The sequence below is a fragment of the Oncorhynchus clarkii genome, chromosome 20 (genome assembly GCF_045791955.1).
Source record: "Oncorhynchus clarkii lewisi isolate Uvic-CL-2024 chromosome 20, UVic_Ocla_1.0, whole genome shotgun sequence".
NCBI lineage: Eukaryota > Metazoa > Chordata > Actinopteri > Salmoniformes > Salmonidae > Oncorhynchus > Oncorhynchus clarkii.
The window spans coordinates 35,518,279-35,531,531 of record NC_092166.1 but is presented as its reverse complement, the minus strand read 5'-3'; positions in this window follow the sequence as shown (position 1 = coordinate 35,531,531).

Sequence of the window (13,253 nt, the reverse complement as noted above, 5' to 3'; positions counted from 1 at the left end):
TCTAGACCTTGGCCAAACGCCATGACCGTGCGTTGAACACGTTGCTTGAGCAATTCCACGGGTTGTTTGTCAGGCGGCCTACCACAACCGTGACCTCCCAACCCCTCAGCAACCCGGCTGTTAGCAGCGCCGCCTCCCAGACTGTAATGTAGTGAACATTATGCCACACCCCAGTCCGTGTATTTGTACTGTGGGATTCCAGTTCCATGTTTTACAGTAGCTAGACAGTGCGAGGGACTTTTGAACAATGTAGTAAGGCCAGCATACTTCTGAGTAAAGGTAAACTAAAGTATACAAATGCCCCGACCTCAGTTCTTATAACAATAAGCAATCTCAACAGTCGGATGTTACAATTGGCGACGAGTGAAACGCACAAGAGAAGAATGCAATTTACAAGACGAACTACGTGCGTACGTGAGTAAACGCAGTTCGCAACAACAGCCAAGCTAACGTTGGAATCAGCTAGCTAACATCGTACATTACAGTACAATACCACGATGGCTAGTTTGCCAAACTTTCCAATATTTGATGTGCACACGGATGGATCAACAGATTCTACCATTTCTAGTGGCATTAGACATCGCGGATAACACACAGAAAAGGGCATTACTGTTACGCTATGCAGGTCGGATGTGTTCGATATATTTGACACACTGCAAGATACCGGAGCAGCTGATGACTATGATACAACTGTAGTCAAGCTCAATGCATATCTGTCCAAAAGTCCACACAGAATATGAAACCTACGTTTTCAGACAAGCAAGACAAAATGAAAATGAAACATTGGATGCTTACCACACAAGATTGAGGCAATTAGCATCCACATGCGAGTTTGCAACTGTTGATAAAGAAATCAAGTCACAGATAATACTAAGCTGCAGTTTCGCACGCCTCCGCCTGATGGCGCTAAAAGATGGTTCAATGGCTCTCCAACAACTACTTGATACAGGCAGAGCACAAGAGATGTCAGGTAAACAAACTGCAGGCATGGAGAATGCTCAATCAAAATCACAAAAATAACTTTCAGTGTGCGCTGTACAAAATGACAAAATATGACAAAAGCCAGGGCTACTAAAATGAAAGTGACAAACGTTAAAACGGAACATGCAATAACTGGAGGAAAATTCCCACACGAGGACAAACAAACTGCCCTGCAAGGGGGGAAAAATGTAAAGGATGTGGAAAGTTGAATCACTTTCAAAAATGTTGTAGATCACAAACCAGAGTTAACTAATAAATGTGCCATTGGGTGAGTTTTTCAGCGTCTGAAACATAAAGTGCAGTCACATGACACAAAAACATGACACCTCACCAAGCTCTGATGATGATGATGATTATGTGTATGTTGTGTGTACACTACAGAAATCATCGCAACCAGAACATCTAAATTACCTTTATGAACACTACTGTGGATGTTATTGTTGATTCGGGAGCAAGCGTTAACATTGTTGATGATGTCACATATGACAAGTTAAAGCCCAGCTGTGAATTAAAAAAGGCTAAAGCAAACATCTTTGCTTATGGCTCATCTGAACCACTTCTACTGAGAGAGAAATAAACAGCACCAGTCGGCTCAAAGACTAAGATGGTGGATTCCACTTTCTATGAAATCAAAGTTGACTATGGCTCACTACTTAACTGTCAGACAGCAACAAACTTTGGACTTCTGAAGATCATCAACTCTCTGTACACTCCAAGTGAACCAGCTGATGGTTCATTCATAAGCCAGTTTACCAACGAATTCCAGGACCTCTTCCAAGGCATAGGAAAACTCAGACTTTCAAGTGAAGCTGGACATTGATGACAGTGAAACCAGCAGTACAACCACACTAGAGGTCGACCGATTAATGGGAATGGCCGATTTAATTAGGGCCGATTTCAAGTTTTCATAACAATCTGTAATCTGCATTTTTGGACACCGATCATGGCCGATTATATTGCACTCCACGAGCAGACTGCGTGGCAGGCTTGACTACCTGTTATGCGAGTGCAGCAAGGAGCCAAGGTAAGGTGCTAGCTAACATTAAATGTATCTTGTAAAAACAATCAATCTTAACATAATCACTAGTTAACTAGTTAACTAGTGATTAGCTTGTCCTGCTTGTCCTGCGTTGCATATAATTGATGCGGTGCCTGTTAATTTATCATTGAATCACAGCCTACTTCGCCAAATGGGTGATTTAACAAGCGCATTCGTGAAAAAAGCACTGTCGTTGCACCAATATATACCTAACCGTAAACATCAATGCCTTTCTTAAAATAAAATACACAAGTATATATTTGTTAACCTGCATATTTAGTGAATATTGCCTGCTAACATGAATTTCTTTGAACTAGGGAAATTGGGTCACCTGCGTTTTGTGCAACAGAGTCAGGGTATATACAGCAGTTTGGGTCGTCTGGCTCGTTGCGAACTGTGTGAAGACTATTTCTTCCTAACAAAGACAGCCAACTGCCAAATGGGATGATTTACCAAAAGCGCATTTGCGTAAAAAGCTAAATTGTTGCACGAATGTACCTAACCATAAACATCAATGCCTTTCTTAAAATCAATACACAGAAGTATATATTTTTAAACCTGCATATTTAGATAAAATAAATTCATGTTAGCAGGCAATATTAAACTAGGGAAATTGTGTCACTTCTCTTGCGTTCAATGCACGCAGAGTCAGGGTAAATGCAACAGCTTGGGCCGCCTGGCTCGTTGCGAACTAATTTGCCAGAATTTTATGTAATTATGACATAACATTGAGGGTTGTGCAATGTAACAGCAATATTTAGACTTATGGATGCCACCCGTTAGATCAAATACGGAACGGTTCCATATTGCACTGCAAATAAACGTTTTGTTTTTGAAATGATAGTTTCCGGATTTGACTATATTAATGACCTAAGGCTCGTATTTCTGTGTGTTATTATATTATAATTTAGTCTATGATTTGATAGAGCAATCTGACTGAGCGGTGGTAGGTAGCAGCAGGCTCATAAGCATTCATTCAAACAGCACTTTACTGCGTTTGCCAGCAGCTGTTCACAATGCTTGAAGCATTGCGCTGTTTATGACTTTAAGCCTATCAACTCCCGAGATTAGGCTGGAAATACTAAAGTACCTATTAGAACATCCAATAGTTAAAGGTATATGAAATACAAATGGTATAGAGATAAATAGTCCTATAATAACTACAACCTAAAACTTCTTACCGTGGAATATTGAAGACCCATGTTAAAAGGAACCACCGGCTTTCATATATTCTCATGTACTGAGCAAGGAACTTAAACGTTAGCTTTTTTACATGGCATATATTGCACTTTTACTTTCTTCTCCAACACTTTGTTTTTGCATTATTTAAACCCAATTGAACATGTTTCATTATTTATTTGAGACTAAATTCATTTTATTGAGGTATTATATTAAGTTAAAATAAAAGTGTTCATTGTTCATTCAGTATTGTTGTAATTGTCATTATTACATATATATATATATATATATATATATATATATATATAAATCGGCCGATTTAATCTGTATCGGCTTTTTTTGGTCCTCCAATCATCTGTATTGGTATTGGCGTTGAAAAATCATAATCGGTTGACCTCTAAACCACACCGGAGGATTCCTTTTCACGTGAGAAAAAAAGTTGAACGGGAGCTTGACACACTACAAAGGGAAGACATCATTGAAAAAATCAGCGGGCCAACGTCATGGGTATCCCCAATCGTGGTCACACCAAAACCCAAGACAACAGATAATGTGCCTTCCGAACACAGCAATACAACGTGAACAACACATCACACCAACGGTTGATGACCTCATCCATGATCTGAATGTAGCAGTGGTGTTCTCCAAGCTAGATCTTAATGCTGGATACCACCAGCTTGAGTTACATTCAGACTCAAGGTATAGCACAACCTTCACTATATATTCTGGCCTCTGGAGATACACCAGGCTGAAATTTAACATAAATTCAGCTGCCGAGGTATTTCAAAATGCAATACAGCAAGTGCTGCAAGGCTTTCCCAACGTGAGAAACATGAGCGATGACATCCTAGTCTACGGTAGATCTCAAGATGAACAGAGAGAGAAATCTCATGCTGAACAAAGAAAAAATGTGAATACAGCAAAACAACACTTGAGTTTTACGGCTATGTTTTCTCAGAGAAAGGTGTTTCGGCGGATCCAAAGAAAATCAAAGCCATACAGAATCTGCCAGCACCTCAAAATGCCTCGGAAGTTCGCAATCTACTGGGCATGATACAATACTGCTCGCGGTTCATACCAGACTTCGCAACAACTGCACAGCCTCTTCGTGAGCTCCCAAGAAAGATCACACCTGGTCATGGGGACCACAGCGCCAGTCTGCGATGGAAAAATTAAGAACACGTCTGATGCAGCACATGACGACAGCCTACTTTGACCCAGCCAAGAGGTCGACACTGTTTGTTGACACTAGCCCAGTTGGTTTAGGTGCCATACTAAGTCAGCACAACCCTACAAGTGACAAAGATGCCCATATCATTGCATATGCTAGCCGAGCGCGCTGAGGTTGAACAGTGCTATTCACAAACCGAGAGAGAAGCTCTGGCGATCATCTAGGCATATGAACATTTTCACTTGTATCTCTACAGAGCTCACTTCACAGACATCACAGATCATAAACCACTAGAGCATAACTTCAACAACCCAAAAGCCACACCCCCAGCACGACTTGGAGACTGAGACTTCAACCTTACATCACACTGTGAAGTACAAAGCTGGTAAAGATAACCCTGCCGACTACATGTCAAGACATCCCATCGCAGGGGAAACGCCACAGAGAACCTCTTGCTTGGCAGAGGAATATCATCGACAACACAATTCCCAAAGCGATAACTCAGAGGTGCAAGAAGAAACAAAGAAAGACTCCGCTCTGTAGAAGGTGATTTGCCTATTGTCCACAGGAACGTGGCAAGATTCACCACGTGACACACAAGATGCTGATTTCCCAACACTAAAAGCACTCTTTTGCATGAGACATGAACTAACAATCAAAGCACAAGCAAACGTCATCCTGAGAGGGACACGGCTCGTTCTTCCAGTCTCTCTCCACAAACAAGCAATCAACCTAGCTTACACAGGACATCCTAGGTATTGTAAAAACAAAACAGCTACTGAGAGAGAAGGTTTGGTTTCCAGGTATAGATGACATGGTGGAAAAAGCAATTCAGCACTGCATTCCATGTCAAACTGCCACTGCAGATTCCTATGGAACCGCCGTCTATGTCGAAACTACCCAAAAGTCCATAGCTAGAATTATGTCGATTTTTGCGGTCCTTTCCCATCAGGTGACTAGCTACTACACGTAGCTAGTCACCTGATGGGAAAGGACCGCAAAAATTGTCGCCGAATAGTCAAGGTATCCGGAAGTTGAATTGTAAAGTCCACATCTGCCACTTCTGCCAAGCTTCACAAAGCTTTCTCCTCCTTTGGAGAACCTGAGATTGTAAAAATGGACAATGGACCTCCGTTCAATGGACAGTCCTTCACAGATTTCAGCCTCTATCTTGGATTTAAACATAGAAAGATAACACCTTACTGGCCCGAGAGCTAATGCCGAAGCAGAATGCTTCAAGAGAACACTCAAGAAAACTGTCACGGCCACAAACTCTGAAGGAAAACCTTGGTAACAAAATCTCTACAGTTTTCCCATGAACTACTGTGTAACCCCTCACGGAACTACTCAACAAACCCCAGCAGAGCTGATGTTTGGCAGAAAACTGCACTACACTTTCCACAATGCCTCATGTTGCACCAAACACCAAGCTACGTGACACTGACCAACGTGAAAAGCAACGCATGAAAGAGACCGCTGACCACAAGAACCGAGCACAACCCTCCACACTCAAATCAGGAGACACGGTACTCTGCCATCAGCATGACAAGAAAACCCATGACTCCCAACGATCCTGAACCTTACAAAGTTGTGAGAATCAAAGGATCGATGATAATGCGAACACGCTTTGGACGTCTGGTTACCAGAAACTCATCCTTCTTCAAAAAGCTTCCACTTTGACCCCGAGCTGTCTGAAGAAGAGGACGACCTGAACCCTTGTCCACATGCCGCTGAACAACCAGATCAAGACCCAGATCCAGATCCAAACCCTCGATACTCTATGAGAACCAAATGAAGACCTCCAAGATATCTCATTGAAGAAATGTAATTAATCAAGTTAAAAGACTGTGAAATAGTTCATGTTAAGGTTATATCTCAAGTGAAATGTATACTGACCAGCAGTGATAACCTAAGTTTCTTTATTTTTGAAATAAGGGAGGAATGTAATGTAGTGAACATTATGCCATAATCCAGTCCGTGTATGTGTACTGTGGGATTCCAGTTCCATGTTTTACAGTAGCCAGACTGTTCACATGTCCCTCACACTGTAATGCCAGCATACTTCTGAGTAAAGTTAAACTAAAGTATACAAACGCCCGACCTCAGTTCTTATAACCATAAGCAATCTCAACAGTGGGATGTTACACCGGCCAAACCGGTTTCCCGAGAACCCCACTTACCTCCCGCAGAACGCTTCGCTGGAGAGTCGGGAACCTGTCGGGCGTTTCTCGAACAGTGTTCACTCATCATCGAGGGCTGCACCCTCCCCCTTCCCCTCGGACCGCTCGAAGATAGCGTACCTCATCACGCTGATATCCGGGAGGACTCTGTTGTTCCCACAAGGGCTACGGTCTTGTGGGAACAACAGTTGGCTGTATGCTTCAGTCTGGAGGAGTTCGAGGTGAAGGTTTTCAGTTATCCATTGTCTGGGAGAGAAACTGCCCGGAAATTACTATGTGGTGGATTTCCGCATGTTGGCAGATTAGAGTGCTTGGAACCCGGAATCGCTGTTCGGCATGGATTATCGGAGGAAGTGAAGGACAAGCTAGCAGCCCGGGAACTACAGACGGCTCTTGACTCGCTCATTGCCTTGATCATGCGGATCGATGGGCGGCTACGGGAACGTTGGAAGGAGAGGAAATCCGATTCCACTCGCCCGCCCAAGGATTCCACCTCATACCGGAAGTCCCCGACGTCTCCGTGGCCGAGAGGGCCCGAGGCTACCCGAGTTCCCCCGAGTGTCTCAGAAGTCTGCCGATTCACCCTTTCCTGAGCCGATGCAGCTAGGCTGTCCCCAGCTGAACGTCTACACTGGCTTCACACAAAGAGTTGCCTGTATTGCGGGACACTACTGTTCATTTCGTGTCCTCCTGTCCACTAAAAGACCATTGGTACATTGGTGGACCATAAGGAGAACTTTTCCTCTTCCTTTACTCGCACCCCTTTCCATTCCATCCTGCGGTGGGGGAACCTGTCAATCTCTCCAGGTACTCATCGACTCTGGGGCCGATGAGAGTTTATTTTTTGGACGCTACCCTGGCGTCCGAGCTAGGCATCCCCACTCAGCCCCTCTCCATTCCTATGGACGTTAGAGCCCTGGACGGGCACTCTATATGCCGGGTCACCCACAATACGACTCCCATCAACCTATGAGTGTCAGGGAAGCACAGCGAGGCTATCCAATTTATGCTAATCAAGTCTCCTCAGAACGGGCTGGAGTCAGCGCAGCCTGCCCAGCGCCTCCTGGAGAACCAGCTTTTTGTGAAAGTGGAGAAATGCAAATTCAATCGCTCCACCATCCCCTTCCTTGGTTACATCATCGCTGCAGGGAATGTACAAATGGATCCCGGGAAGTTGAGAGCGGTGGTGGATTGGCCCCAGCCTACGTCCAGAGTGCAGCTGCAACGTTTCCTGGGATTTGCCAACTTTTATCGCCACTTTATCCATGATTACAGCGCCCTGGCTTCCCCTCTGTCTGCACTCACCTCGCCCAAGATTCCGTTCATGTTGTCCCCAGCTGCTGGATGGGAAATCGTGATTTTCTCGCGGTGAAGATGGCGTTGGAAGAGTGGAGACACTGGTTGGAGGGAGCGGAACATCCATTCATTGTGTGGACAGATCACAAGAACCTGGAATATCTCTGCACCGCCAAACGTCTCAATTCCAGGCAAGCTAGGTGGGTGCTGCTTTTCACACGGTTTAACTTCTCCCTCTCTTACCGACTGGGATCCAAGAATATCAAGCGGGATGTGCTGTGACGCCGCTATAGCCCCACGGCTATAGCCTCGGACCCCGAGACCATCCTTCCCATCTCGTGCCTGGCGACGGCACTCGGCTAGGGAATAGGGAAGCAGGTCTGTGAGGCACAGCATCCCAGCCGAACCCCGGGGGGGGGGGGGGGGGGCAGACAACCAGATGTTTGTTCCTGACGCTGTCCGCCCCTCGGTCCTGGAGTGGGCCCACTCCTCCAGGCTTACCTGCCAATCGGGCTCCCGTCGGCTCCCTTGGCAAGCTACTGTCCCTCACTGTTTCAGGTCTCACATATCCCTGGACTCCGTCACGGGTCTCCCCTGTCTCATGGCACCAACGCCAGCCTGACTGTAGTGGACTGATTTTCCAAAGCCGCCATTTCCTTTCTCTCCCCAAGCTACCCTCTGCCAAAGAGACAGCCCAGCTCATGGTGCAGCACGTCTTCCGGATCCATGAACTCTCAGGGAACATAGTCTCCGACCTGAGTCCTCAGTTCTCATCCCAGTTCTGGAAGGCGATCTGCACACTCATTGGATTGTCGGCCAGCCTGCCCTCCGGGTTCCACCCTCAGTCCAACGGCGCCAATCAAGACCTGGAGACGACACTTCGCTGCCTTGTCTCCGCCAACCCCACCACCTGGTGCCAGCAACTCGTGTGGGTTAAATAAGCCTGCAACACCCTCGGTTGCTCTGCCACCAGGTTCACGCCTTTCGAGTGTTCCCTGGGTTATCAGCCCCCGCTCTTCCCAGAGCAAGAGGAAGAGGTCGGCATACCCTCGGCCCAGATGTCAGTACCTGGAAGAGAGCCCGGTCAGCTCTTCTCAAGACTACCTCCAGGTATCGATGGCAAGCGGACCACCACCTTTACCCAGCTTCCTGCAAACTTTCCCCCCCGTTTTATCAGCCCTTTCCCCATCTCCAAGATCATTAGCCCATCTGCTGTTCATCTTCTGTTGCCCCGTACCCTCCATATAAACTCAGCAACACAAAAAACGTCTCCTTTTCAAAGTTATTTCGTAAGAATCCAAATAACTTCTCAGATCTTCATTGTAAAGGGTTTAAACACTGATTCCCATGCTTGTTCAATGAACCATAAATAATTAAGGAACATGTACCTGTGGAATGGTCGTTAAGACACTAACAGACAGTAGGCAATTAGGAAACAGTTATGAAAACTTAGGACACTAAAGAGGCCTTTCTACTGAGTCTGAAAAACACCAAAAGAAAAATGCCCAGGGGGTCCCTGCTCATCTGCGTGAACGTGCCTTAGGCATGCTGCAAGGAGGCACGGCAGATGTGACCAGGGCAATAAATTGCAATGTCCGTACTGTGAAACACCTAAGACAGTGCTACAGGGAGACAGGACGGACAGCTGATCGTCCTTGCAGTGGCAGACCACGTGTAAAAACACCTGCACAGGATCGGTACATCCGAATATCACACCTTCGGGACAGGTACAGGATGGCAACAACAACTGCCCGAGTTACACCAGGAAATCACAATTCCTCTATCAGTGCTCAGACTGTCCGCAATAGGCTGAGAGGCTGAACTGAGGGCTTGTTGTAAGGCAGGTCCTTACCAGACATCACCGGAAACAACATCGCCTATGGGCACAAACCCACCGTTGCTGGACCAGACAGGACTGGCAAAAAGTGCTCTTCACTGACGAATCACGGTTTTGTCTCACCAGGGGTGATGGTTGGATTTGCGTTTATCATCGAAGGAATGAGCGTTACACCGAGGCCTGTACTCTGGAGCGGGATTGATTTGGTGGTGGAGGGTCCGTCATGGTCTGGGGCGGTGTGTCACAGCATCATCGGACTGAGCTTGTCATTGCAGCCAATCTCAACGCTGTGCGTTACAGGGAAGACATCCTCCTCTCTCATGTGGTACCCTTCCTGCAGGCTCATCCTGACATGACCCTCCAGCATGATAATGCTACCAGCCATACTGCTCGTTCTGTGCGTGATTTCCTGCAAGACAGGAATGTAAGTGTTCTGCCATGGCCAGCGAAGAGCCTGCATCTCAATCCCATTGAGCATGTCTGGGACCTGTTGGATCGGAGGTCTGGGACCTGTTGGACCCCCCCCCAGAAATGTCCGGGAACTTGCAGGTGCCTTTGTTGGAAGAGTGGGCTAACATCTCACAGCAAGAACTGGCAAATCTGGTGCAGTCCATGAGGAGGAGATGCAATGCAGTACTTAATGCAGCTGGTGGCCCCAGCAGATACTGATTGTTACTTTTGATTTTGACCGCCCCTTTGTTCAGGGACACTTTATTCCATTTCTGTTAGTCACATGTCTGTGAAACTTGTTTAGTTTATGTCTCAGTTGTTGAATCTTATGTTCATACAAATATTTACACATGTTAAGTTTGCTGAAAATAAACGCAGTTGACAGTGAGAGGACGTTTCTTTTTTTGCTGAGTTTACATCCCACTTTTCATGTGTCTAGTGTTAAACCTATGTCTCACAGCCCTTTGTCTCCTGTTTCCAGGCCCACCCCTCTTCCCCGTCTCATTGACGGCCAACCGGCGTACACGGTGTGGCGCCTCCTGAAGATTCGACCACGTGGCAGGGGATTCCAGTACCTCGTTGACTGGGAGGGTTATGGCCCGGAGGAGAGGTGCTCAGTCCCCGCTAGGGACATCCTGGACCCAGGCCTCATCACTGAGTTCCAACGCTGGCACCCCAGTCAACCAGGTATGAACGCCCATGTAAGACGCCAGGTGATGTCCCCTAGAGGGGAGGGTACTGTCACACCCTGATCTGTTTCACCTGTCTTTGTGCTTGTCTCCACCCCCCTCCAGGTGTCGCCCATCTTCCCTATTAACCCCAGTGTATTTATACCTGTGTTCTTTGTTCATTTTTTTTCGTCAAGCCTACCAGTGTTTTTCCCCATGGTCCTGTTTTTCTCTAGTTCCTTTTTTCTAGCTTTCCCGGTTTTGACCATTCTGCCTTCCCTGAGCCTGCCTGCCGTTCTGTACCTTGTCACACCACCCTGGATTACTGACCTCTGCCTGCCCTTGACCTGTCGTTTACCTGCCCCCCTGTTTTTGTAATAAACGTTTGTTACTTCGAAACTGTCTGCATCTGGGTCTTCTACTGACCCTTGACACATTGTTAGTTAAGGGGAATGATTGTTATTATGATGTGACTTCTGAGATTAGGAATTTAATTTGATACATGTTATTCTGTTTCCTTTGTTAAGCAGTTCACAAAAAAACTATCCAGTAAATATACCACTTTGTGGTTAAAGGAATTCCTGCCTCAGTCTCCTCCATTCCTCTGTCACCTGATCCGTGACCACCTGTTCACCTTGTCACACTGTTGTCAGTCATTCTACCTGTCCGGCTACACACACAAATTCCAAGATTCAAATTCTAGATCGTTACAGCTGCCCCTAAATTAGCTGCCCCTGAATTATTTTCCCATTTCTTCACAATGCAAGATTCCAACCTTAGATTAAGGCCTCTAGATTAAGTCTTCCAGATTAAGGCCAGTAGATTAAGGCCTCTAGCTTGTTCTGGTATATCTGGGAAGTATGTAGGATGGGGGTAAGAAGTGCTCAGAATGAAGGACTGCCAAGTATGGAATGTCTCACAATTGCCACAACAGCAGAACTTCTGTGCAATTCTGGAAATTCAGCGTGTGTGTGTACAATTTTCCCTACGTTATCAGGACCAGAATGTCCTGACAAGTCAACAGAATGTCCTGATAGGAAAACAATTTTCCAAAACAAAAGTCCTAAATTTGTTAAAATGTTGTTTTAGGCTTAAGGGTTAGGTTTAGAGTTGGGTGTTAAGGTTAGGGTTAGGAGTTAGGTAAAATAGGATTACTCCCCCAAAAGTCCTGTGAAAAAAAAAAGTGTGTGTGTGTCGGTTCTTCTAAGCAGCATTTTGGATGACAAGCTCCTTTACCCGGCCCTGCAGCAGCAGCCAGCGAGGAGATTCCCTTCGAGACGGACAGAACCCCCACACACACATGCGCGCACACAAAAGTACTATTATATATAATGACGGTAATAATAGGGTCATTTAGCAGAGTGTAAAGTATTTTGTTCCAGCCCAACAGCAATACGCTTGATTTATGTCTATGATCTTAGTAACCTATTATTTAGCGTTGTGTAGTGTTGAATCCTATGTCCTCCTCTTTGGCAAAGGAGCCGTGGTAAAGAGCAGAAGCAGGGGTTTCCTAGACCTCAGCCGCACCACTGACATGAGAAACGTCTCCATCCTCAACCTCATGCTCTGGTAAGGGCCACTTCGACTGGGTTCATGGTCATTACTATCTGGTAATGCTAGAAAAGACAGAAATGTTGCTTTTTAACCCCACATTTTCAACCACAAACTATCCTTAACCATCACCTGAAACTGAAAACATATCTTATCTACATGCTCATCGGTTCACCAATCTGTATTTTTGCATGGCCATCCCATGATTTTCCTTCCCTCTCTCTTCTCTCCCTCACCCTCTTTCCCTTTCTCTCTCTGTCCCTCCCTCCCCCAGGGCAGTGACCTCCATGGTTTTCTACAGTCTCTCCCTCAACACCACCAACATGAACGGCGACTCCTACCTCAACTACTTTAACTCGGCACTAACAAGATTGTGACCTACATGAGTACCGGAGTTCTGAATCGCCGTTCCCGGCGACCCACAATCCTCTTCTACTTGCTGCTTTTCTGTGGCATTCATGCTGCTGGTCATCAAGCTGGTCCATGAGGATCTGTGTCTGTGTTGAACCCCAGTGATCTGTAACCAAAGCAAAATTATGTTTTCCCCCCTACCTAATACCTCAAGGTCTTGTGTAGTACATTATCTATTACACATTATACACTGGATGGTTCGAGCCCTGAATGCTGTTTGGCAGACAGCCGTGGTATATCAGACCGTATACCACAGGTATGACAAAACACTTATTTTTACTGCTCTACTTCTGTTGGTAAACAGTTTATAATGGCAATAAGGCACCTCCGGGGAGCCTAAGAACAGCCCTTAGCCATGGCATATCAAATCAAATCAAATTTTATTTGTCACATACACATGGTTAGCAGATGTTAATGCGAGTGTAGCGAAATGCTTGTGCTTCTAATTCCGACAATGCAGTAATAACCACTGAGTAACCTAACCTAACAA